Here is a 27,309-nt window from a genome sequence, read left to right as displayed (position 1 = left end):
TGAAGGTCTGGGATTAAAATATATCCCACACAGATTAGCAACTCAAATAGTATGAGACGATTTCAACGGACTAAGAGGCCCATAAGGACCAACCTCCTCCCCAGAGGAGATAAACTCCCTAGATAGCAGGGTGAAGGCATTTACTCACATCCAAACTTCCCCACCAGAGGACAACAGTCCACACTGCAGAGAAGACGTCTCATTCAAGACTCACAAGATTAGGAAGGAAGCACTGAGGGAGAATGGGCTGGAAAGCACCAGCTCACCAGGCACGTGGCTTGAGCCAGGAGGCTGGCTGGCAATGTGTAGGAAGCCAATTTTTCCTCCTTCCAACCAAGTTTCCAGGTGAGAGGTTGGGGAATAGAGTCCTTTTATTAATATTCAAGTCACTTAACAGATTCAAGAGAAACAAAGTCAGTCTCAGAGACTCTTGAGAAGGAGGGAAAAAAAAAATAATGTGTGAGTACCCAACATGTGCCAGGCACAGCGCTGCGCCCCACAAATATTATCTCAATTTGTCTTGAGGACGAAAGAAGACTGAAAAGCTTAAAACCAGCCTACACCCACAAACGGTGATTTTGACCTGGCCTGGGTTCAACGCCCAAGAATAATCTGCATTACTAGGTAGAATAAACTACTTTAAAATATTGACGCTGAGCAACCTTATTCTGGAGACACATCTCCTTGGCACCTGAGCAGCCACTTCAACTGACATCCTCACCGACACCCTGCAGTGGCCAAGTACTTCCTAGAGACTGCTGGGCGGAAGAGCAGATAATCTAAGAGCTAGACAGCAGACCAGTGTCACCACAGGCTGGGAGGGGATCAGTTTTCTGCGACTTCAGGGGCCATCACCTGACAATATGTGTGACAATAGAGCCTACTGAATTCAGATAGGCACCAAGGCTTCAATGATTTGCATACCTGTAGGATCCAGAGATCCTACTACAGCCCAAGGCCATTCTTCATCTAAATGCACACCCAGGAATTACTACCCAGAACCCATAATACAAGCTCAGAAGTTAGAGGAAAGGTTCAACACAAGTCAAAAAAAGCTACCTCACTTGTCTCCAGTGCTAAGAATGTCTTAAATCATCAGCAGGTGAATCCCTTGAACTTCAAGAACAGAGGAATTTGACAGACGGGCACGTCATGCTCCCCTCTCTTCGCTTCAAAGATGCTCTGTACCTTTAAGAGCAAAGGGGATGGGCAGTGCTAAGAGCTCAAACTTCTAATTAGAATTTAAAAGAAAATTATTTGGAAGGACTTAGTTCCAAGAATGTGGCAGCAAGGTAAGGTTACTAATTCCCAGAATTGACAGCTTTTTGTGAATGGGGTTTCTTGATCCAGAATTTCGACAAAGGAGGTGGGGGTATTGGAAAACAAACCAACCAACAAGATATGACTGTACCTAGTGTCCAGCAACCCAGATTAACCTACAGGAGATACATTTAAACACCAGACAGCCTGTACTTCCCCAGGGGAAAGACAGCTAGTTCAACCTCAGGGCTCGCCCATATACCCGACACGGCTTGAGAGGCCTCCTCTGACACCTGGAGTTATGTACATAAACCCGGCTGCTGTTAGCGGAGGACGAGAGGGCAAGAAGGCGCCCGCCAACCTCGTCATCTCCGCGGGAAAGGGGGACCGCGAAACGCGCGGTTTTCCCAGCCAGTCGACTGGGCACCACCTGCCACCAACAGCTCCGGTCCTTCTCTGGGCCTCCTCCGGGGGTGGGAAATAGGAGCGACCGTACCCAAGGTGGCACAAAGCAGGAGAGCTGGTGAAAGCTCGCCCCCGAGGCATCCAGACCAAAGCCTGCCCACGCACACTGGGACCTGTGACCCCGAAACCAGCGTGCTCCCCCCGGGCCGCCCCGGGGCGCGAGGTCAGCGGGCGCCCGGGGCGGCACGCCTCCGTCTCCCCGGACACCCTGTAAAGGGGCTGGGAGAGCTTGTCCTCGAGAGACACCAAGCCTTCGATACCAGGACCCTAAACCTCCCTCCTCCCGCAACAGGGTTCCAAGCACAGCCGATCTCCGAGCTCAGCCTCGCGGTCCCGCAGACCGAGACCCCGTGCCCTGAGTTCGCCGCGTGCCGCTCCCAGGGGCTGGGCTGCCCGCTCGGGTGTGCCACCGCCGGGCCTCGGTGCGGCGAAACCCGGGGCACGACGGGAGAGCCCAGAAGTTGGGGGAGCTCTCTGAAGTGACCAGCTCAGCTCCAACCCCGGAGGAGGCGGGGGAAGGGCGCCCGCGGGCCTTCGGACACTCCCGCGCCCTTGTGAGCACCTGGCCCTGCCCGCCGCCGCCGCCTCTCCCGGCGCAGGCCGGGCGCACGCGACCTTTGAAAGCGAAACGCGCGCGAGGCCGGGCGACCTTGGGTGGGACGCACTGGCGTCCGTGCCCCGGAGGGTGTGAGCCGCAGCTCGCGGAAAGTTAAGCCGCGGAGAGGCGTACGGAGCGCCGAGCCCGCGATTCCCGCCCCCCGGGGACGAGGACGCGCGCGGGGGGCCCGCGAGGCTGCCGAGGGCGGCCGTGGCCGGTCACCAGAGGCGCGTCAGGCGGGGCCCGGCGGGGCGCGCGGGCGGTGGGAGGGAGAGGGCCTGCCTGACAGGCGGCGACGGCCCGGCCGCCTCAGCGCCGCCCCGACGGCGCCGCCCCCGGGGCCCCCGCAGGTGCTCCCCGTTTCACCGGCGGCCCCCACTCACCGCTGCTCGGCCACCGTCAGGGTGCAGAGTCCTCGCGCCGCCGCCGCCGCCCCCCGGCCCCCCGGCCCCCGCCTCTACCGCGCGGCCCCTCAGCGCAGCGCTCTGACCGCTCCCCCACGTGCTCGGCCGGGCCAGGGGAACACAGACACATTAAATACCGAGGACGCGCGGCGACGTGCCCGCGGCGCGACGCAGGCCCCGCCCCCCGCCCTCGTGCCCCCACGCCGGCCAGCCACCCCTGCGCGTGCGCGCCGCTCCCGGCCGCGCCAGAGGGGGCGCGGTCTAGAGCGCTTGGCCGCCGCCCGCCGCTCGCCACCGCCCGCCGTCGCCGCCGCCGGGCGCTGCCCGTGCTCTCGCGAGATGAGCTGTCGTCTCGGTGGGGCTCGGGAGACAGGCCGCGCTGGATGCTCTGGGACGCTTCTTGCGCGTTTCCATCGGTGAAGCTCCGAGCTCTGCGCGGCTTCGCCCGCCTCGGCCGCGGACGGTCTCCGGGGCTAGTGAGACCGTCTGCCTGCCTCGGGAGGCCCCTGAAGCAGGCAGAGGGGCCGCTGGTGGGCAGCGCCTCCCTCGCCTTCACTTAAATAGATATATTCAGTGTGATTCATCATTGCATTGTACGTGATTTGGTGATATTTAATAATTGCACGATAATAACTGCATAATGGGAGAAGGCAATGGCACCCCACTCCAGTACTCTTGCCTGGAAAATCCCACGGACGGAGGAGCCTGGTGGGCTGCAGTCCATGGGGTCGCTAAGAGTCGACACGACTGAGCGACTTCACTTTCACTTTTCCCTTTCATGCATTGGAGAAGGAAATGCCAACCCACTCCAGTGTTCTTGTCTGGAGAATCCCAGGGACGGGGGAGCCTGGTGGGCTGCCGTCTATGGGGTCGCACAGAGTCGGACACGACTGAAGTGACTTAGCAGCAACTGCATAATGGGAGTGCCCGTCACAACTCACATGTCACTCTTGCCCCTTTTCGGAGTGACACACTTTGCTCTAAAGACGGTTGGGATTTGGAATAATTATTGCCAAGAGGAAACTTAGGAAAATAAATTGCGCCCCCCCCCCCCAACCCCCGGTACAGGTGGACAGGGTCGGGTTCCAGCTGGCCAGGGAAGTGAGGACAGGAAGTGAAAAAAGTTCATATTACTTATGAACATGCTTAATTTTCCCTAGTTTTCAAATACAAATTTAAATGACGATGAGATAACATTTGCCTATTGAGTTGTAAGTATAAATTCATATATATATATATGTAAATATGAATCCCAATTGTATGATGTTATTAGGGACAGGAGGGAAACAATTAGGAAAGAAGTAATAAGAAGAGACCTATTTTAATTTCTGTGGTTCAAAAAGGCCTGAGGTGAAATTTAAACTGAAACCTGCCTGATGAGAAGGAGCCCATCTAGCAAATTGTACTTAAGAGTTGGATGGGAAGTATTCCTGCAGAGGCAGCTACATTGCCTGTGTTTCAGGAAACAGCGTCTGATGAACTAGATTGGTGTGAATGGACTGCAGTGAGGTGGGGAGAGTGCTGGAGAAGGTTGGAGGACTGTCAAGGGAAGGGTTTTTTTGGGGGGTGAGGGAACTGGGTCAGTTTATAAACCATAGTGAAGCTTTGATTTTGTTGTACTCTGTTCAGCTCCCGGGCATGCTTCTGTTCCACCCCAGGGCCTTTGCACCAGTTATTCCCTCCCACTGGAATATTCTGCAGAATTCAACTCTCACCTCTTTCACCTCCTACTTAGTCTCAGTGAAACCTTCCTCAGAGACCCTGTTTAATAACTGTAAACACACACACACAATTCCCTGCCCCTTCACACCTTCTTAATTTTTCTTCACAGCATTTACCGCAATCTATATACTATTTCTTTTCCTGAATGGAGGCACTGTTGAGGGTAGAGCACAGAGAGGGCACTCAGTAAAAATGTTTAGTGAATGAATGGGAAGCCATAAAGAGGATGAAGTAGAGAGTGACACTGTAATTTCTGCTTTGAAATGGGAGCTGTAGCTGTTGCGGAAAGGACAGGCTAGAGCAGGGTGTCCCCAACCTCCAGGCTACAGAGGTACCTCCTTTCGGATCAGCGGTGGCATTAGATTAGAAATAAAGTGCACAATAAATGTAACGCATTTGAATCATCCTGGACCCATAGCCCCCCACCCCCACCGATTTGTGGAAAAGCACTCTTCCACGAAAACAGCCCTGGGTGCCAAAAAAGTTGGGGACCGATGGACTAGAGGAAGACTGGCACAGAAAAAGTGAGACCAGTTGGGAGGCCGGTACAGAGGTTCAGAGGGAAAATGACGTGGCCTGAGGCAAGAGCCATGGCAGTGAACCGGAAGAGAGATGCTTTGGACTTAAGGCAGATTTCAGAAGTAGTAGCGACAAGACTGGCTTTACCGTCATGGACGGTAAAGAAGAGGGAACCGGGCTTCCTCTGGCCTGGGTTATGGGTGTGAAGTGGGCGCAACCGACCCAGATGGGGGCAGAGAATCATTCGTTTCCTTTTGGGCCCATTACGTCTAAGGAGAGACTTAGACTTTCCATTGGTTGGACCGATGGAAAGTTCTGGTCCAACAGACGTAGGTTTTTGTCACTGCAAATTATAAAAGTGGCCCTCTGGTTTTCGACATCTCGTACATTTTTATGAACATTTTTTTGTTTGACTCAGCTTTCAGTTCTGGGTCTTTGTTGTGAAGTTTCTGAGCCTGTCTTAAAACTGAGTGAGGGCTTGATACCTGACCACAGGGAATTTCATCAAAACATCCTCAAACATGCTTTCATCAAAAGCAGTCCAGGGTCTAAGACTTGTTTAAGACTCTGCACTTCCAATGCAGGGGACATGCGTTCAGTCTCTGGTTGACCTGAGCCCCACTCCCTACCATCCTGCTCACAATAAAGTCTGACCCTCGTCAAAAAAAAAAAAAAAAAACAGATCCCACATGCAGCTCAGCTCTGCCAAACAAACAACCAAAAACCAAAAACATCATCTTGTGAGGCTCTCTTTAAACACGAGTCAGTCGTCTCCTCCCAGCAACCTCTCCAACGTCAAGGGCATGTGTTTGAGAAATGCCTGCCTTTCCTACTGGAAGCGTCTACAGAGAGAACTTTTTCAGTGCTAACAAATATGAGCTGTCTCCTTTACGGGTAATACAGTGAAGGAGTGGCTTTCCTCCTTCAGTCTAACTGAATGAACAAGTGAAACTAACCTCTCCAACTCTCCATTCGGGTCCCTGTTCGCTTAAGTGCAGAGCATTTGATTCTGCCCTGGACCGTGTGTGTCTGCAGGAAAGAATAAATTATTTCCTTCCAGAGAAGTCAGTGGAAAGATGTGACAGGTAAAAACACTGACGACTGGTACTTAAATGAGCACTTAATACCCAGCGCTGTGCACTGCACCTTATTCTAACCTCCCCCACCCTCATTCGCACAGACGTAGAGACAGTTGTGTTTTTTTTAAACTGGAGGGTCATTTCTCTACAATGTTGTGTTGGTTTCTGCCATACGACAACAGTGAATCAATCAGAAGTATATACCTGTGTCCCCTCTCTCTGGAAACTTCCTCCCACCCCCCACCCCTTCTCACCCCTCTAGGTTGACCCAGAGCACCGGGTTCAGCTTCCTGTGTTACACAGCAGCTTTCCACTCGCTATCTGTTTTACATATGGTAATATATTTGTTTCAGTGCAACCCACTCACTTCATCCCGCCCGCTCCTGCCCCTGCTAAGTGCCCAAGACTGTCCTCTAGGTGTGCATCTGTATCCCTGCCCTCCAAACAGGCTCATCAGTACCATTTTTCTATGTTCTATATATGTGTGTGTTAATCTATGATATGTGTTTTTCTTTTTCTGACTTACTTCATTCTATATAACCTCCTCTAGGTTCATCTACATTACTAGAACTGGCTCAAATTCATTCTTTTTTATGGCTGAATGATATTTCATTGTATATATGCACCACAACTTCTTTATCCATTCATCTGTTGATGGACATCTAGGTTGCTTCCAAGACCTGGATATTGTAAATAGTGCTTCAGTGAACTTTGGGGCAACTGTGTCTTTTTGAATTATGATTTTCTCAGGGTAGTAGTGGGATTGCCCAGTAGTTGGATTGTTGGGTAAGAAAGCTGACTGCAGAAGAATTGATGCTTTTGAACTGTGGTGTTGGAGAAGACTCTTGAGAGTCCCTTGGACTGCAAGGCAATCCAACCAGTCCATTCTGAAGGAGATCAGTCCTGGGATTTCTTTGGAAGGAATGATGCTAAAGCTGAAACTCCAGTACTTTGGCCACCTCATGTGAAGAGTTGACTCATTGGAAAAGACTCTGATGCTGGGAGGGATTGGGGGCAGGAGGAGAAGGGGACGACAGAGTATAAGATGGCTGGATGGCATCACCGACTTGATGGACGTGAGTTTGAGTGAACTCTGGCAGTTGGTGATGGACAGGGAGGCCTGGCGTGCTGTGATTCATGGGGTCGCAAAGAGTCGGACACAACTGAACGACTGAACTGAACTGAACTGAACTGATGGTAGTTTTATTCCTAGTTTTTTAAGGAATCTCCATACTGTCTTCTATAGTGGCTGTATTCATCTACATTCCCACCAACAGTGCAAGAGGGTCCCCTTTGCTCCACATCCTCTCCAGCATTTATTGTTTGTAGATCTTTTGAGGATGGCCATTCAGACCAGAGTAAGGTGATACCTCATTGTAGTTTTGATTTCCATTTCTCTAATAATGAGTGATGTTGAGCATTTTTTTCATGTGTTTATTGGCCATCTGTATGAGAGACCAAATTTTTAACTTGAGAAATCTGACTCAGAACCCATGGATTAACCAGTTCACTATACTAGAGGCAGATCTAGGAGTCCAGGAAGTAGTTTTATACAGGAGCGTGTCTGCTATGGATTGAAGTGTGACCCTGTCCCCTCCCCAGTGATGAAGTCCTAACCCCCAGTACCTCCGAGTGTGACTTCACTTGGAAATAGAGCCGTTGCAGATGTCATCAGTTGTGCTGAGGTGGTATTGGAGTAGATTGGACCCCTAATGCAAAATGATTGGTGTCCTCATAAGAAGATGGCCCTGTGAAGACGGGAACAGAGAATATCCCGTGACGACAGTGGATTGGATTTATGCATCTGCAAGCCAGCGAATGCCAAAGACTGCCCACAAACCACCAGGAGCAGGTAATAGCCAAGGAGGGATTCCCCTGCAGGCTTCAGAGGAACAGAGCCCTGCTACCGTCTTGATTTGGGACTTAATCCCCCCTGGACTGTGAGACAATACATTTCCATTCTTTTAAGCTGCCCAGTTGGTGGTACTTTGTTACAGCAGCCTTAGGAAACTGAAATAGTGCCTTTCTTTCTTGAGCTCATGTATGCCAGGCGGTACAAGAGAATGTGATGTCATTCAGCAGGTGATAAAAGGGGGCTGTCCCCTTCCGCCTGTCTGCACCCACGTGCCATGTCTTCACAAGGCAGAGGCCTCATCCAAGTGGCTATGATGAAAGGGCCTCAAATAAGTACTAGCCAGACTCAGACACCGTCACCGCTACATTGTTCTTGGGAATTTTCCAGCTACATTTTGAAGATCTTAATTCTGGTTCTATTCAGTGGGTGTCTGACAAGGGTATGGTTAGCCATTTCCCAGAGCCCTCTCCACTCTTCCCAGTTTTTTCCAGTTTCTAAGTGGAGCGTGAGGAACTCTGCAAGCTACTTTGGACAGAGTGAAGTTCTACTCCAAACCAGTTTCGATCCTTCAGCTCTAGCTCCGCTCGTGCATATAGAGGAGCAATCAGAGGCTGTTACCAATCTCATTTTATTCCATGAGAGACATCTCTTTTGGGTTAACTGTCAGGATCCATAAGGCCCCACATGCTGGGTGCTGTATGGACATTGAATTGCTTGGACTCTCTAAGAAAAATTGCAGTAAGCCCTCTCTGGCAAGGTTTATAATCGTTATGAAATATTTTTGCTAGTTTGCATAACTTACTGTGCACCATTGCAGCTGGGATGGACTGAAACAGCAAAGTCTGGAAGTCTCAAACAATGGCAGAGAGACAGGAACTTCCCAGGGATGAGACATTTAGCCAAAGTGACCCACCTCTAGGATGGTGAACAGCACTCAGATACCACACCTAGATTTTCCATTGCCCCCAGGCTCCACATAATCTATTTCTCTGGAACCATCTCCTTGCTCTATCCGTTCTAAAACCTGGCATGTCTCTTAGTCATCTCTGTCTTGTGTTTGATCAGGCATTCCAGTTTCCCATAGACTAGCACATTTTACCCAGGACTGCCACTAACCCACCCAGTGACACGGTACACATTGAGCAACAAGTGTCCCTTCCCCCAGATAGACAGCTCTATGCCAGGCACCATGGTGAGCATAGCCTAGATTTTAGCCCCTACCTGACCTTGGGCTGGATACCCTTGTGCAGAACTTGCCCTACACAAGCCTCCATGACATTCCTGCAGTTGGAAGGCAGCCCTCTCAGAGAGAGTGCTGTCCACTATGACACAGTCATCTAACCAGATGTCAGTGGGTTTTGGCCACCTAACTGAAGTGACTTTGTTCATCTTATTGCTGCCAAAGCCTAAAGCATTGCCTTGATCAGCACAAGTACACTTGTTGCCTCAAGTAACTTTGCCTAGCCTCTGTTTCCTCGCGTGCAAAATGAAGATAATAATAAGACCTACTTCATGGGATTGTTGTGACAGTTAAATGAGGTATTCAGCATAAAATACTTTGCACAGTGCTGAGCCCAGGAATAAAAACTATCACTGCGTTTCAAGTGCTTTTATCACTCAATCAAGAGCAAGTCAAGATTCACTCAGCAAATAAGTTCTAACAACTGCTTTTCAGTATGTGTTTATCTGGCTACATTATGTCTCAGCTGTGGCGCTCAGGAGTTTCGTTGTGTTATGTGGGGGCTTTCGTTGTGGTGTGGGGGCTTTCTAGGTGTGGTGCACAGGGTCCAGAGTGTCAGGGCTCAGTGGTTGCAGAGCCCAGGCTTAGTTGCCCCATGGCATATGGGATTTTAGTTCCCCGACCAGGGATTGAACCTGGACCCCTATCTTGCAAGGTGGACTCTCAACCGCTAGACCACCAGGGAAGTCCCCATTAACAACTCTTTTGTGCCAGGCCTACTGAAAACTGTTGTGGTTACCAAGGTGAATACCCACAATGTGGTAGGGAAAGCAGATGCAAATGAACATGAAGATGGCACAGCGGGGTCAGTTCTGTGACAGAGGTCAGTACAGAGGTGGGATGAGAGGTGGTGAATGTCAGTGAGTTTCATTCTGCTTGAAACAGGGTTAAGGAAGCTTGAATGTATCACTGGTATGCCTCTGCATTTGACATTCAGCAAAATAAAATGTATTACTTCAGTTCACCCCCAAACAAATGGCTTAAAACAACCCTTGATTATCAGCTCATCAGGAAGGTTTGTTTTTCCTCCAGATGTTGGCTGGGTGACTTGACTGAGGTTGGAGAATTCAAGATGGAGTCACCTTTGTCTGGTGCCTCAACTGCCAGCTGGACTGGCCAGGGATTTCCCTCTGCCTCCATGTACTCTCCAGCAACGAAGCTGGGCCTCTCTGTATAGTGGCTTGGGGTTCCGAGAGGATGAAATCTGAACCTGCCAGGCATCTTAAGACCAACGTCCAGACCTAGGCAGCATCGCTGTGCTATATTCTATTGGTCAAAAGAAGTTAACATGACAGCCTGTGTTCCAGGGTCCGAGGGAAGTGTCAGTAGGCTCCACCTCTGGGCGGGAGAAGAAGCAGAGAACTGTTGATATGTTTACCCACTCCCTGATAGCTCAGTTGGTAAAGAGTCCAGCTGCAGTGCAGAAGACCCCGGTTTGATTCCGGGGTTGAGAAGATCTGCTGGAGAAGGGAGAAGTGAGGTAACAGGACTGCTAACAGAACAATTTCTTCTACCTGTCATGGGAACACCCAACAGACTTCGAGTACTGCTTGCCACTCCCTGAAAACCTCAGCCATTAAGCTGTGCAGTTGGGGCATGACTTTGTGAATTTCTTCAACCTTTTGGAAAGCAATTTAGTAATCATTAACAAAAGTCATAAAAAAACGTTCATATCCTTTGACCCAATAACCAGATTTCAAGAAAATTATCCCAAGGGAACTGATTCAAAAGAAAAGCAAAGTGCATACACGCCAAGTTCTTCGTTGCCATTTTCCCTAGAGCAGCTAAAAATAAACAGCTTAAATGTCCAGTAGTAAGGAAATGGTTAGCTAAATTACAACACAAGTAAGTACTTGTTGGAATATTATGATTCCTAAAGTGACAATTATTATTACTATATGAAAGCCTGGAAACATTTTTAAACAAAATGCTAAGTGACACATTTGGAACTCAAAAATTTCTCTACATAAACAGCAACTAGAGCCAGACAAGGAAAAAAAAATGTGTTAGGGTTTTGGAACTGATTTTGAAATTGATTTATTTTCTTTAAAAATATTCTTTATTGTTTTACATCAAAATCAGAAGAAGAACATAGGCAGAGCCGTATAGGAAAGTGGTTTATGAAAAAAGAAAGTCCACATCATAAAAGCCAGGGTGTAAATTGCAGAGCTTTTAAAAAAGCAAATGCTTAAGCTGTTCCCTGGAGATTCCAATTCACAAAGTCCCAGATAGGGACCAGTTTTTTACATACATATTTTTTCAGAGCTCACAAATGATTTTGATGTACACGAGGATGAACTTCATCATTATCCTTTCAAATGCTCTAATAAACACTGATAAGAAATAGCAATACAAGGAAAACTTATATATTAATAACTAGAACCCTTTTTCCCTGATAAAAGTTGTTCCTACCTGTGGGCCTTTTCCATTTCCAGTTAGTTATACTCCGATAAACTGTAGCCTTTGTACATAATCCAGAACACAGAAAGGACTGCTTTCAGTAAACATATGTGGTTCTGTACAATGTAAGGAAAAAACATTACAGAAGAGCTGAGGGCCTGGGGTTTAACAGGAAGAGTAATAGCAGCAGGAAAAAATGTCATCTCCATAACAGGCAAAAGATAGCAATAGAATTTCAAGGACGTTCTCCCACTGTGACCAGCTGTGGTCCTTTCCCAGGGAACAGAGGTAATAAGTAGGCTCATGAAGACCAATATGCATATTTTTCTTTCTTTTTATCATGATAGCATTAACCCATAGGGTGTTATTGTTAAACACAAGAGTAGGATCAGAAAATGCCAAATAGAGCCTTGTTCTACCCAGGTCAGCTTCCACAGAATGTAGTGACAGAGACAATAGATTCTTTACGACAATCCTGGAGTTAACCAGTTTTCACAATAACTATTCCCTGAGACCATCAATTCCCAAAGGGAGCTCTTTGTTAAAAACAGTTCCTCAGAAGGCTGAAAGGTATTGCCTGAAAAGGAGTTCTGTGATGAAATAAATTTGGAATGCAGGGTTTAAGTGAGGTAGAGAGGTTTCTTTGCAGGACTTCTCAGGGCCTTTGTGAATCTCTGAGAAATAATTATAGTATGGAATATGAAAACCTCCTCTTAGTCAATGACACATGCTTTGTAAAACAGTTCCATAGACCATATGGCTTCCAGTAAGAATTAAATAAACGTTAATTGTTAAGTCAAAGAAAATCAATACATGGTATCACAATCCCAGGTTTACATTATGGAATTTGCATGTTTTACAGAAGGAAAACTAACTTGTGTGTCAAAATTAAGAGATAAAATTTCTGATCAAGAACCACTCCAGATAAATCCTCAGAACTGGTGAAAAAGTTGACTACCATTTCCAGACAAAACAAACTTGAAAAAAAAAGAGAAAGGAAACAATTAGAAAATTAGATTTTTAAAAATACCATTCATAATAGGATCAAAATCTACAAAGCTATATAGGAATAAATCTTAATTCATATATATGGTCAAATGTCTATGAAAAAATTTAAAGTCTTAATGGCACCCCACTCCAGTACTCTTGCCTGGAAAATCCCGTGGACGAAGGAGCCTGGAAGGCTGCAGTCCATGGGGTTGCTGAGGGTCGGACACGACTGAGCGACTTCACTTTCACTTTTCACTTTCATGCATTGGAGAAGGAAATGGCAACCCACTCCAGTGTTCTTGCCTGGAGAATCCCAGGGACGGGGGAGCCTGGTGGGCTGCCGTCTATGGGGTCGCACAGAGTCGGACATGACTGAAGTGACTTAGCAGAGCAGCAAAGACCTAAAAGGATTCCTAAACAAACAGAGAGATGACACCATGTCTGTGGCTGGGGAAACTCAGTGTGGTAAAGATATGTTGCAATAGTCTCCATCTTTCATTTCCTTTGCTCCCAAATGAAGACTTATACTTCTCATTCTTTCATTTTCTTGTTTTCTATAATGTCCAAAAATAAAGAAGGTAACAGCTCTTTCATTGCCAGAGTGTCTTCTGCCTATCTTAGCAAGCCTCTAGTGAAATGTTTCAGGGCTCCATCTAAGGATGCCCAATATGAGGACTTCTCTGGTGGTCCAGGGCCTAAGACTCCACGATCCCAATGCAGGGGGCCTAGGGTTCAATCCCTGGTCAGGAAACTAGATCCTGCATGCAGCAACTAAGACCCAGAACAGCCAAGTAAGTATTTTTTTAAAAAGTTAAAGATGCTCAGTGGTATCCTGGTGATTGTTTTTAAAGTTTCTAATGTAATTCACTAGGTCTTAAAGCATATTCATTTAATATCAGATTCTATAAGAGGCCTAGGCAATTTATTTGTGTCTTCCAACCACTAGATATCTCTTTGGATACCTCAGCTAGAAAGAACTTTTCTTATGTTCAAAATTGCCAATTTAACTTACTAGATGGGGTATGGGGTCGCACAGAGTGGGACACGACTGAAGTGACTTAGCAGCAGCAGCAGCAGCAGCAGCAGATGGGGTACAGTAGAGATAAATGAAGGAGGGGGATGGCTGCTGCTTCTCCTCCATCTTCCAAATCTCCTGCAATTTCCTCTTTTGGCCAGCTCCTACCTGGAATCAAACAGAGAAAGGGATCTTGGGAACTGCACACCCCAGCTTAGTCAAATAGACACAGTACGAATTCTATCCTTTATCCAGAGAGATAAAGAACTTCCTGTAAAGTTTCTCCAATGAGGACAACCGGATGCTATAGCTGTTTTAGCTGTTATAGCTGATTTAGCTGTTAGTTGGCTCTCCAACAGTCTGACCCTCCAGTTACTTACTTCTCAATGGGCAATTTTTCTCACCCCCTTCCAGGTTCCCAGCTCTGCAGCCCTCTCCTCTCACACCTAATAGCCCTTGATCCTTCTCCCAAATCTGTAGGCTCAGCCTTGTCACAATTTCTAGGACCAATTCTAACTTTATATTATTATTTAAAATATTTAGTTATTTGGTCATGCCAGGTCTTCACTATGACACACAGGATCTTCGATCTTGCTTTAGTTGCAGCATGCAAACTCTTTTAGTTTGGGTATGTAAAATCATTTTTTTCCCCTTTTTATTGCTGCATGTGGAATCTTTAGTTGCGGAATGTGAACACTTAGTTGTGGCATGTGGGATCTAGTTCCCTGACCAGGGATTGAACCCAGGCCCCCTGCGTTGGGAGCTCGGAGTCTTAGCCACTGTATACCACCAGGGAAGTCCCCTGGTTCTAACATTAGAAAAAGAAGATTAAGGATATTTAGTCTAACGCTTGGGGATACAACACAAAGTCAAGTTTGCTCTGAGATCAGCTGTGACTTCTTGCTCTGTCGTAAGTCCTGTTGGCTGATTTCTGCCTTACCCCTGGGGCCAACAAGCCTCTTTTGATTATCCACTTAGTCCTGGTCCTTCCAGGACTCAGTCCCTGCCCTGCTTTGGGCTCCACCCAAAACCTGTCCCTGAACTCCAGCTGGGAACAATGGCTGATATCTGCAAACATACTTTCCCCAAACCAGCTCCTACAAGTTTGGTTTTCGATTGCAGCAAGCCCATGACATGCTTGAGCAATATTCTTCCAAGCCATTCTGAACCCCTGCATTGTACAAGTGACTCTTGTTCTCCAGAATCAAAGGGTCACTGTTTGTGGTGCGTAGCCCCTTATCACGTACTCACCTTCCTTTCAACATTCCCTAAAATTTAATTCTCCTGTGATGACCAGTTTTTGTGCCATACTCAAAGAACTTCTTCAAAATCTTTTTATAGAATACAAGTGGACCCTATTCATCGTTTCCAGCCCAGCACAGCTGACTTTGACAATTACGTTTCATTCTTCCATCTAAATTTCTCTTCAGTTTAATAACAGCATCAGCAGCTAACTTTCTCTTCCAAAGGAAAAACCATCGTGGTTATTGTTATTTTTAAGTCACCTAAAGAAAGTTTCCATATGCTCCATTCTAAGCAAAGAACTACAGTGTCATGGTGAGATGGAAGGCTGGTTTTCATTCAATTAGTTCCCACGTGCTCAAGGTGTTTAAGATGCTTGTCCTGGCGAAATGACAAATGGCTGCATGTCATGGATCTTTGAGGTTACCCAAATGTATTTTAAGTGGTAACTGTGACATCCAAGAACGCCAGGGGTGTTAATTTATTACTCCCTCTGTTGCTACCTCTATCTGCCTCTTGTAGCAAATGACCCTGATGCCTCCTATTTTACGCAAAACCTGCTTATTATTGATTGCCCTGTTCCCCAGATTCCGTGTTCTACCTGCCAAACCGCAGAGCCTCCCCGCACCCACCACCTGTGGGCTGCCTTCCCAGAGCGTATCCTGGGTGGGTGTGTCAGGGCCAGGCCCCGCCCCTTCCAGGGCACTTGTTTCTTCAATGCTCTGGACCAGATTGGCTGGGGTGGCTGCCATTCCCAATAACGCATTGAATACTGATACACTGACTCATGGAAAGAGCTTTAAACACCTCTGTTGGCCCCAGTGAAGCGTATCAAGAGAAAATAAAGGAATCCCTAAGAGAGCTTAGATCATTAAATCACCTCTAAGGAGCCATCTTGGAGAAGGCAATGGCACGCCACTCCAGTACTCCTGCCTGGAAAATCCCATGGATATGGAGATGCCTGGTGGGCTGCAGTCCGTGGGGTCGCTGGGAGTCGGACACAACTGAGCGACTTCACTTTCACTTTTCACTTTCATGCATTGGAGAAGGAAATGGCAACCCACTCCAGTGTTCTTGCCTGGAGAATCACAGGGACGGGGAAGCCTGGTGGGCTGCCGTCTATGGGGTCGCACAGAGTCGGACACGACTGAAGCGACTTAGCAGCAAGAGAGCTTAGATCATTAAATCACCTCTAAGGAGCCATCTAAACTCCAACGGGTTGAGCAAGATTCTCATTGACCACTTTATAGCCGTCAGATTGGATTCTAGTTCAAACATATGATCCAAAGGCACTTTTATGCACTTACAGCTCGCTGGGCTCTTGTGTAATCATTGTAGCTATATTTAAGTCTGTTTTATAGTAGTTGGAGCAGCACAGTTTTATTGTTCTAGGTGATTAGATTTTTATAATCTTTTCTTCCAGGAAGTATTTTTGACCATATCCCCAACTTATTTAGTGCTGAGTCCTTGGTTAGGAGCCCACTGTTCCATTTTAATAGTATTCCTATGAAGAAATGGGCTTCCCTGGTGGCTCAGACGGTTAAGCGTCTTCCTGCAATGTGGGAGGCCTGGGTTCGATCCCTGGGTTGGGAAGATCCCCTGAAGAAGGAAATGGCAACCCGCTCCAGTATTCTTGCCTGGAAAATTCCAGCTACAGTCCAGGGGGTCGCAAAGAGTCGGACACGACTGACTGACTTCACTTCACTTTATGAAGAAATAAAGTACATATTTATTTTTTCAATTAATTTGTTCATTTTCAAATGATCCATTCTCCTACCAAGCACTTTAGGAGCAGTCCGCCTCTGATTTTCATGCTGAGTGTGTGTGTGTCTCTGTGTCTCTGTGTGTAGCTGATAGTGATGGAGGAGGTGGGGTGGGGGTGTGGAATGGATATGATCCTTGGAGAAGAGGTTCTGTTCTAGGACTAATAACTGTGACAAGTTTCCCAAATAACCGAAAAAGTTGGGAGCCTGCTGGTTGGGGTGATCCTGAGCCAGGTTCCTTCACAGGTTCAACGCCTTCAGCTTCCCTTAGTTTTCCTCCCATAGACTTTCAGCTCATTCTTGTTCTTTTTCTGGACAAAATAGAGCCATTCTTTTTTTCTTCCCCTGACCCTGCTTTGGCTAGAGGCCCTAGCATCTTCTCCCTGAAGCCCTGGCCTCTCCTAAACACCTCCCAAGGACGTCCACATCTTAATCCCCAAATATATAATATGCTATCTTGCATGGTAAAGGGGATTTGGCAGATATCATTAAGTGCAGGATCTTGAGATGAGGAGATTATCTTGGATTATCTGTGTGGACCCAACATGATCACACGGATCCTATAAGAGGGGTACAGAGCTATAAGAGGGTTAGAGCTATAGGAGGAGATATGACTATGGAAGCAGAGGTTGGAGTGATGTGGGGCTAGAAGCCCAGGAATGTGGACAGCCTCTAGAAGCTGGAAAAGGCAAGGGAACAGTGTCTCCAGAAAGAAGGCAACCTGACCAATATCTTAGACTGCTGCTGCTGCTAAAGTCACTTCAGTCATGTCCGACTCTGTGTGACCCCATAGACGGCAGCCCACGAGGCTCCCCCATCCCTGGGATTCTCCAGGCAAGAACACTGGAGTGGGTTGCCATTTCCTTCTCCAATGCATGAAAGTGAAAAGTGAAAGGGAAGTCGCTCAGTCATGTCCAACTCTTTGCGACCCCAGGGACTGCAGCCCACCGGGCTCCTCTGTCTATGGGACTTTCCAGGCAAGAGTACTGGAGTGGGGTGCCATCACTTTCTCCATAAGATCCATTTTAAACTTCTGATTTCCAGAACTATAAGAGAATAAATTTGTGTTGTCTTATGCCACTCAGTTTGGGGTGACTTTTTACTGCAGCAATAGGAAACTAATACAGTGCCCCAGCTAGAATTGACGAGAAGGTAGAGACAGAGGGCTTATCTAGAGCCATGCTGCCCAATATGGTAGCCATAGCCACACGTAGCTATTGAGCAGTTGAAATGTGGGTAGTCTGAATTAAGATGTGTGGCAAGTATAAAATACACACCAGATTTTAGGGACTTCATTAATGGTTTGCATTTTTCTTGTTGTTCAGTCACTAAGTCATGTCCAACTCTTTGTGACCCCATGAACTATAGCTCACCAGGCTCCTCTGTCCTCCACTGTCTCTTGGAGTTTGCTCAAATTCATGTCTGTTGAGTTGGTGATGCTGTCTTACCATCTCATCCTCTGCAGCCTCCTTCTCCTTTTGCCTTCGATCTTTCCCAGCATCAGGGTCTTTACCAATGAGTCGACTCCTCGCATCAGGTGGAGCTTCAGCTTCAGCATCAGTCCTTCCAATGAATATTCAGGGTTGATTTCCTTCAGGATTGACTGGTTTGATCTCCTTGCAGTTCACGGGACTCTCAAGAGTCTTCTCCAGCGCCACAATTCAAAAACATCAGTTCTTTGATGTTCAGCCTTCATTATGGTCCAGTTCTCACATCTGTACGTGATTATGTTTTAGATACAGTGGATTAAATAAAATATGTTATTAGAATTACTTTCATCTGATTCTTTTTTTACTTGTTTAAAGGTAAAACTAGAAAACTCAAAGTTTCACCTGTTATTTGCATTATATTTCTCTTAATCAGCTCCGTTCTTTGGATTCAGATGAATCTCACTGCTGGGTTTTCTAATGTTACTGTGAAACTGGACTGGGTTGGCCTAGGGCTCCGCTTCAGCTCAAATGCCTCTGAGTACTCCAGGCATCAACAGTATCTCTGCTGAGTACTCCAGGTTACTGCCAGAAGGAGGACAGATCCTGAACTGCCCTGAACCTGCCTGGCTTGAATCCTGTTAAACCTACCTTATGTTTTATAGGCTGGGGGCCATTGCTGAGAAAAAGAACACAAAAATAGGTATGGGTCTTGGAAAAGTCTGTGCAAGTGAAAGACCCGAAGCTTTAGCCTCATTTAGCCTCATGGTAATCTGCCACTTCTCTTTCTCCCAAATCTCATCTGGTGAGGCTCCTTTCTCCTAGTAGCTGGTCTGCCAGGGATCCCACCCTCTATCGATTCTCACTCTTCCAAAGACGACATCCAAAGGGGTCACCATAGCCCTTAACCTAGGCAAAAGGGACCCAAGCCATGAACTTTAGAGGACCCTACAAATCACAAACTCAACTGATAGGTGTATTATGAAGTGTGAGCATGCCCGTCATTTGGAGTTTGGCAGTCAGTGCTGCCGCAGCAGAGTTCATAAACCCTAAACATTTGTTCTCATGACGTACAGATCCCAAGAGGTTACTTCCTTACACTTCTGACCTTTGTCCTTGAAACACAAAGGGACTGAGACCAAGTGTCGTGTAGATGTGCCAGTTGTGCTCCCACTAACGTAGAGCTAGACACTGCCTCCAAGTGCAAGGTGGAGGAAGCATTTAAGGAAAAAAGACAAATCAATTAACTTGTCAAATCCTTCCTCTCAGCTAGCTTGAATGCATAGATTCCTGCATAACAAGGTATCATTTCCCCAGAGGTGCCTGGTTCTGATATTTGCAATGGCTGCAAGTGAACGCTAAAGGATATTTTATATCATTAAATAATTCATATTACTCTCAAATTTGTACATATGCAAGTTCAGGTGCAACATTCAGGAAACAAGAATTGGCAACCAGGTGAGCAAGGACAGTGGCAACTAGACGCACGTCCGAATGCTAAAATGATGTTTTCATTAACATTTGAATAAAATGGAAAATTTTCAAAAATTTAGATTTACATTTTAGTTTTATTTAAATAATTTTGAAAATGAGCACAAGATCTTCATAGAGATGTAAAATGCAAAGGTGGAGCTCAGGGACTTCGCTGCAAGTCCAGGGGTTAAGACTCTGCGCTTCCACGACAGGGGGCACGGCTTCAGTGCCTGGATGGGGAACTAAGATCCCCCATGTCACACGGTGCCGCCAAAAGAAGAGTGGAGCTGAGAGAAGAAAAAAGCTGCAGGGGAAGGAAGTAGAAAGCAGTCTGCTTACTCAGAGAACAGACTTGTGGTTGCCAAAGGGGAGAGGGCAGGAGGGGAGGATGAATGGAGAGTTTCAGGCCAGCAGATGCCAACCATTATATACAGAATGGAGAAGCAGCAAGATGCTACTATACAGCACAGGGAACTGGATTCAATATCCTGTGATAAAACATAACGGAGAAGAATATATATGTGTGTGTGTATGTATATTGCATGTATAACAATCACTTTGCTGTACAGTGGAAATTAACAGAACATTGTAAATCAACTGTACCTCCATTTTTAAAAAAGCATTCTACTTACATTTCTAAAAACTAGAAACAATGCAAGTGAGTGGACTTCTGCTGAGCATGACTCACATTAAAAAAAAGGATTTTAGAAATGTTTTGCTCAATAAAGTTCTCATTAATAATCAAAAGAAAACAAACAAAGAAACCTTCCAACTCATATTTGGAAAGATGAAATCCCTGCAACTTCATATTCTCCAGGAAATGAACGCTTCATTATTGATTAAAACGATGAGAACAACAACAGCAACAAAAAGATTTGTTGATAACAAAGTTATAACTCAGGAAGCCAAATGCAATTCTGGCCTGTCCAATAATAGCATATGAAGAAAATTGCATTTATAAAAGCTGAAATTGAATGTGAAAACCAAAAACATCTGGAGCTTTACTGTGCTTATTGGACAGTGATCTTGAAAAATAGCTGTCATGTCCTTCTGACAGCGTAAATATGTTTCTAGCAAGAGCCAATTCAAATTAATGATTAGAATTTTCCATTGCACCAATATGGCAGAATTAAATTTAGTATTTAATTTTACAGCAAAATTATTTTAGATGGAGAAAGAGATCCTAGAAATAGCTGTTATGTATTTTTATATCCTCGGTCCAAAAGCAATATTTTGTTACCGCTATGACAAAATTTTACATGGTCAGTTTTGGCCAATTAAGGTGTCTGTGTCTGGAATCACTTAGGTTCTTGACTAAAATGAAACATCACTTGCATGCAAAAAATATATATATGAGACTACTACAATTAATTTTTAAAAGATTGAATAAACAGCAAAACAAAAATAGTATTCAACAGAGGCAAATGATATTCTTAGATTATGTATGACGTCCTTATAAAATAGTACATGTTCAGATGACCAATGGGCACAAGAAAAGAAGCTCAACGTCACTAATTACTAGAGAAGTGCAATTCAAATTTACAGGTGGCACAAAAGGTACCAGCTCACACCGGTCAGAATGACCATCAATAAAAAGCCTAAAAATCACAAATGTTGGGGAGGATATGAAGAAAGGGGAACCCTCTTGCACTGCTGGTGGGAATGTAAACTGATGCAGCCACTAGGAGAATAGGATTGAGGTTCCTTAAAAAACTAAAGATAGAATTGTCCTATGACCCAGCAACTCCACTCCTGAGTATATATCCAGACAAAACTATAAAAGAGAGACAATTTTAATGACCCCTATGCTCATAGTGTCACTATTTACAATAGCCAAGACATGGAAACAGCCTAAATGTCCATCAACAGATGAGTGGATAAAGAAGATACAATATATATACATATATATATACGCACACATATACAATGGAATATTACTCATTCATAAAAAAGAATGAAGGATTGCTATTGTAGCTACATTGGCTGGATCTAGAGATTATCATACAAAGTGAAGTCAGCCAGAAAGAGAAAAACGAATATCAAGCGATATCACTTATCTGTGAAATCTAAAAGACGACCCAAATGAATTGATCTATAAAACGGACTCACAGACATAGAGAACAGACTTGACTTCTGGTTGCCAAGGGAAGAGGAGGTGGAGAGAGTCAGATTGGGAGTTCAGGATTAACAAACTATTATGTAGAGAATGGATAAACAGCAGCAAGATCCTATTGTATAGCACAGGGAATGACATTCAATATTCTGTAATAAACCATATGGAAGATAATTTTTTAAATTAGAGGATAAAATGTGTCCAAATTTAATCAAGAATAATTATACTTTTTTTGTGGCAATGGGCAAATCAATATTTATAGCAAACAATGGAAAATTTCTAGGTTTAATAAGAATTATTTTAAAATGTGATGAAAAAATGTTCAGCATAAAAAAAGGAAAAAGGAGAAACTGCCCTGGTGGTCCATTGGTTAAGAATCTGCCTGCTAATGCAGAGGACATGGGTTTGATTTCTAGTCCAGAAAGACGCTACCAGTCATGGGGCAACTAAACCCGTGTGCCACCACTACTGAAATGCTTGTGCTGAGAGTCTCAGTTCAGTTCAGTCACTCAGTCGTGTCCGACTCTTTGCGACTTCATGGACTGAAGCACGACAGACTTCCCTGTCCATCACCAACTCCGGAAGCTCAAACTCATGTCCATTGAGTTGGTGATGCCATCCAACCATCTCATCCTCTGTCGTCCCCTTCTCCTCCTGCCCTCAATCTTTCCCAGCGCCAGAGTCTTTTCCAATGAGTCAGTTCTTTGCATCAAGTGGCTAAGTACTGGAGTTTCAGCGTCAGCATCAGTCCTCCCAGTGAATATTCAGGACTGATTTCCTTTAGGATGGACTGGCTGGATCTCCTTGCAATCCATGGACTCTCAAGAGTCTTCTCCAGCACCACAGTTCAAAAGTATCAATTCTTCAGCGCTCAGCTTTCCTTATTGTCCAACTCTCACATCCATACATGACTACTGGAAAAACCAAGCTTTGACTAGACTGGTCTTTGTTGGCAAAGTAGTGTCGCTGCTTTTAATACACTGTCTAGGTTGGTCATAGCTTTTCTTCCAAGGAGTAAGTGTCTTTGAATTTCATGGCTGCAGTCACCACCTGCAGTGATTTTGGAGCCTAGGAAAATAAAATCTGTCACTGTTACCATTGTTTCCCCATCTGTTTGCCATGAAGTGATGGGACCGGGAGCTGACTGTGGCTCAGAATATGAACTCCTTATTGCCAAATTCAGACTTAAATTGAAGAAAGTAGGGAAAACCAATAGACCATTCAGGTATGACCTAAATCAAATTCCTTATGAGTATACAGTGGAAGTGAGAAATAGATTCAAGGGACTAGATCTGATAGATAGAGTGCCTGATGAACTATGAACAGAGGTTCCTGACATTGTACAGGAGACAGGGATCAAGACCATCCCCATGGGAAAGAAATGCAAAAAAGGAAAATGGCTGTCTGAGGAGGCCTTACAAATAGCTGAGAAAAGAAGAGAAGTGAAAGGCAAAGGAGAAAAGGAAAGATATACCCATCATAGAGTTCCAAAGAATAGCAAGGAGAGATAAGAAAGCCTTCCTCAACGATCAATGCAAAGAAATAGAGGAAAACAATAGAATGGGAAAGACTAGAGATCTCTTCAAGAAAATTAGAGATACCAAGGGAACATTTCATGCAAAGATGGGCTCGATAAAGGACAGAAATGGTATGGACCTAACAGAAGCAGAAGATATTAAGAAGAGGTGCCAAGAATACACAGAAGAACTGTACAAAAAAGATCTTCATGACCAAGATAATCAGGATGGTGTGATCACTCACCTAGAGCCAGACATTCTGAAATGTGACACCAAGTGGGCCTCAGGAAGAATCACTACTAACAAAGCTAGTGGAGGGGATGGAATTCCAGTTGAGCTATTTCAAATCCTGAAAGATGATGCTGCGAAAGTGCTGCACTCAATATGCCAGCAAATTTGGAAAACTCAGCAGTGGCCACAGGACTGGAAAAGGTCAGTTTTCATTCCAATCCCAAAGAAAGGAAATGCCAAAGAATGCTCAAACTACCGCACAATTGCGCTCATCTCACATGCTAGTAAAGTAATGCTCAAAATTCTCCAAGCCAGGGTTCAACAGTACATGAACTGTGAACTTCCAGATGTTCAAGCTGGATTTAGAAAAGGCAGAGGAACCAGAGATCAAAATGCCGACATCCATTGGATCACTGAAAAAGCAAGAGAGGTCCAGAAAAACATCTATTTTTGCTTTATTGACTATGCCAAAGCCTTTGACTGTATGGATCACAACAAACTGAAAAATTCTTTAAGAGATGGGAATACCAGACCACCTGACCTGCCTCCTGAGAAATCTGTATGCAGGTCAGGAAGCAACAGTTAGAACTGGACATGGAACAACAGACTGGTTCCAAATAGGAAAAGGAGTACGGCAAGGATGTATATTGTCACCCTGTTTATTTAACTTATGTGCAGAGTACATCATAAGAAAGGCTGAGCTGGAAGAAGCACAAGCTGGAATCAAGATTGCCAGGAGAAATATCAGTAACCTCAGATATACAGATGACACCACCCTTCTGGCACAAAGTGAAGAGGAACTAAAAAGCCTCTTGATGAAAGTGAAAGAGGAGAGTTAAAAAGTTGGTGTAAAGCTCAGCGTTCAGAAAACGAAGATCATGGCATCTGGTCCTATCACTTCATGGGAAATAGATGGGAAACAGTGGAAACAGTATCAGATTTTATTTCTGGGGGGCTTCAAAATCACTGCAGATGATGATTGCAACCATGAAACTAAAAGACGCTTACTCCTTGGAAGGAAAGTTATGACTGGCCTAGATAGCATATTGAAAAGCAGAGACATTACTTTGCCAACAAAGGTCCATCTAGTCAAGGCTTGGTTTTTCCAGTGGTCATGTATGGATGTGAAAGTTGGACTGTGAAGAAAGCTGAATGCTGAAGAATTGGTGCTCTTGAACTGTGGTGTTGGAGAAGACTCTTGAGAGTCCCTTGGACTGCAAGGAGATCCAACCAGTCCATTCTAAAGGAGATCAGCCCTGGGTGTTCTTTGGAAGGATTGATGCTACAGCTGAAACTCCAATACTTTGGCCACCTCATGCGAAAAGTTGACTCACTGGAAAAGACCCTGATGCTGGGAGGGATTGGGGGCAGGAGGAGAAGGGGACAACAGAGGATGAGATGGCAGGATGGCATCACCGACTCAATGGACATGAGTTTGGGTCAACTCCGGGAGTTGGTGATGGACAGGGAGGCCTGGTGTGCTGCAATTCATGGGGTTGCCAAGAGTTCACACGACTGAGTGACTGAACTGAACTGAACTGAAGGGACCAGATGCCGTGATCTTAGATTTCTGAATGTTGAGTTTTAAGCCAGCCTTTTCACTCTCCTCTTTCACCCTCATCAAAAGGCTCTTTAATTCTTCTTCGCTTTCTGCCATAAGGGTGGTGTCATCTGCATATCTGAGATTATTGATATTTCTCCTGGCAGTCTTGATTCCAGCTTGTGCTTCTTCCAGCTCAGCCTTTCTTATGATGTACTCTGCACATAAGTTAAATAAGCAGGGTGACAATATATATCCTTGCCGTACTCCTTTTCCTATTCGGAACCAGTCTGTTGTTCCATGTCCAGTTCTAACTGTTGCTTCCTGACCTGCATACAGATTTCTCAGGAGGCAGGTCAGGTGGTCTGGTATTCCCATCTCTTAAAGAATTTTTCAGTTTGTTGTGATCCATACAGTCAAAGGCTTTGGCAAAGTCAATAAAGCAAAAATAGATGTTTTTCTGGACCTCTCTTGCTTTTTCAGTGATCCAATGGATGTCGGCATTTTGATCTCTGGTTCCTCTGCCTTTTCTAAATCCAGCTTGAACATCTGGAAGTTCACAGTTCATGTACTGTTGAACCCTGGCTTGGAGACTTTTGAGCATTACTTTACTAGCGTGTGAGATGAGTGCAACTGTGCAGTAGTTTGAGCATTCTTTGGCATTTCCTTTCTTTGGGATTGGAATGAAAACGGACCTTTTCCAGTCCTGTGGCCACTGCTGAGTTTTCCAAATGTGCTGGCATATTGAGTGCAGCACTTTCGCAGCATCATCTTTCAGGATTTGAAATAGCTCAACTGGAATTCCATCCCCTCCACTAGCTTTGTTAGTAGTGATTCTTCCTGAGGCCCACTTGGTGTCACGTTTCAGGATGTCTGGCTCTAGGTGAGTGATCACACCATCGTGATTATCTGGGTCATGAAGATCTTTTTTGTACAGTTTTTCTGTGTATTCTTGGCACCTCTTCTTAATATCTTCTGCTTCTGTTAGGTCCATACCATTTCTGTCCTTTATCGAGCCCATCTTTGCATGAAATGTTCCCTTGGTATCTCTAATTTTCTTGAAGAGATCTCTAGTCTTTCCCATTCTATTGTTTTCCTCTATTTCTTTGCATTGATTGTTGAGGAAGGCTTTCTTACCTCTCCTTGCTATTCTTTGGAACTCTATGATGGGTATATCTTTCTTTTTCTCCTTTGCCTTTCACTTCTCTTCTTTTCTTAGCTATTTGTAAGGCCTCCATGGGGATGGTCTTGATCCCTGTCTCCTGTACAATGTCAGGAACCTCTGTTCATAGTTCATCAGGCACTCTATCTATCAGATCTAGTCCCTTGAATCTATTTCTCACTTCCACTGTATACTCATAAGGGATTTGATTTAGGTCATACCTGAATGGTCTATTGGTTTTCCCTACTTTCTTCAATTTAAGTCTGAATTTGGCAATAAGGAGTTCATGATCTGAGCCACAGTCAGCTCCTGGTCTTGTTTTTGCTGACTGTATAGAGCCTCTCCATCTTTGACTGCAAAGAATACAATCAGTCTGATTTCAATATTGACCATGTGGTGATGTCCACGTGTAGAGTCTTCTCTTGTCTTGTTGGAAGAGGGTGTTTGCTATGACCAGTGCGTTCTCTTGACAAAACTCTGCTAGCCTTTGCCCTGCTTCATTTTTTACTCCAAGGCCAAACTTGCCGGTTACTCCTGGTATCTCTTGACTTCCTACTTTTGTATTGCAGTCTCCTATCATGAAAAGGACATCATTTTTGGTGTTAGTTCTAGAAGGTCTTGTAGGTCTTCAAGAACTGTTCAACTTCGGCTTCCTCAGCATTACTGGTTGGGACATAGATTTGGATTACCATGATATTGAATGGCTTGCCTTGGAAACGAACAGAGATCGTTCTGTCTTTTTTGAGATTGCACCCAAGTACTGCATTTCGGACTCTCTTGTTGACTATGAGGGCTTCTCCATTTCTTCTAAGGGATTCTTGCCCACAGTAGTAGATATAGTGGTCACCTGAGTTAAATTCGCCCATTCCAATCCATTTTGGTTCACTGATTCCTAAAATGTCGACGTTCACTCTTGCCATCTCCTGTTTGACCGCTTCCAATTTACTTTGATTCAGGAAACTAACATTCCAGGTTCCTATGCAATATTGTTATTTACAGCATCAGATTTTACTTCCATCAGCGGTCACATCCACCACTGGGCGTTGTTTTCACTGTGACTCCTTCTCGTCATTCTTTCTGGTGTTATTTCTCCCCTCTTCTCCAGTAGAATATTGGGCACCTACCGACCTGGGGAGTTCACCTGTCAGTGTCACCAGAACAAGAGAAGCCATCATAAGAAGAAGCACGCATACTGCAACTAGAGAGCAGCCCCTACTTGCTGCAGCTGGAGAAAGCCTGCACGCAGCAATGAAGACCCCGTGCAGGGAATAAATAAATAGATAAGTAAAAAAAC

At 45.2% G+C, this 27,309-nt stretch overlaps 1 protein-coding gene across 2 annotated transcripts in view; it reads right to left on the bottom strand.

The window, feature by feature from the left end:
• Nucleotides 1-2,919, bottom strand: part of AKAP1 (A-kinase anchoring protein 1) — a 36,508-nt gene extending 33,589 nt beyond the window's left edge. Inside the window, exons 1-2 of one of the 2 annotated variants that reach the window (XM_027519684.1) lie at nt 2,707-2,755; nt 1,060-1,188 (exon numbers count right to left, since the gene is read on the bottom strand). The gene's annotated coding sequence lies outside the window, so the exon portion shown is untranslated. Of the gene's footprint in view, nt 1-1,059; nt 1,189-2,706 lie in introns of both variants that reach the window. The other variant, XM_027519683.1, reaches the window with a different exon arrangement.
• Between the last annotated feature and the right edge of the window lie 24,390 nt (nt 2,920-27,309).

Source organism: Bos indicus x Bos taurus, chromosome 19, assembly GCF_003369695.1.
Source record: "Bos indicus x Bos taurus breed Angus x Brahman F1 hybrid chromosome 19, Bos_hybrid_MaternalHap_v2.0, whole genome shotgun sequence".
NCBI classification, from domain to species: domain Eukaryota; kingdom Metazoa; phylum Chordata; class Mammalia; order Artiodactyla; family Bovidae; genus Bos; species Bos indicus x Bos taurus.
This window is presented reverse-complemented; position numbering and strand designations above follow the sequence as displayed.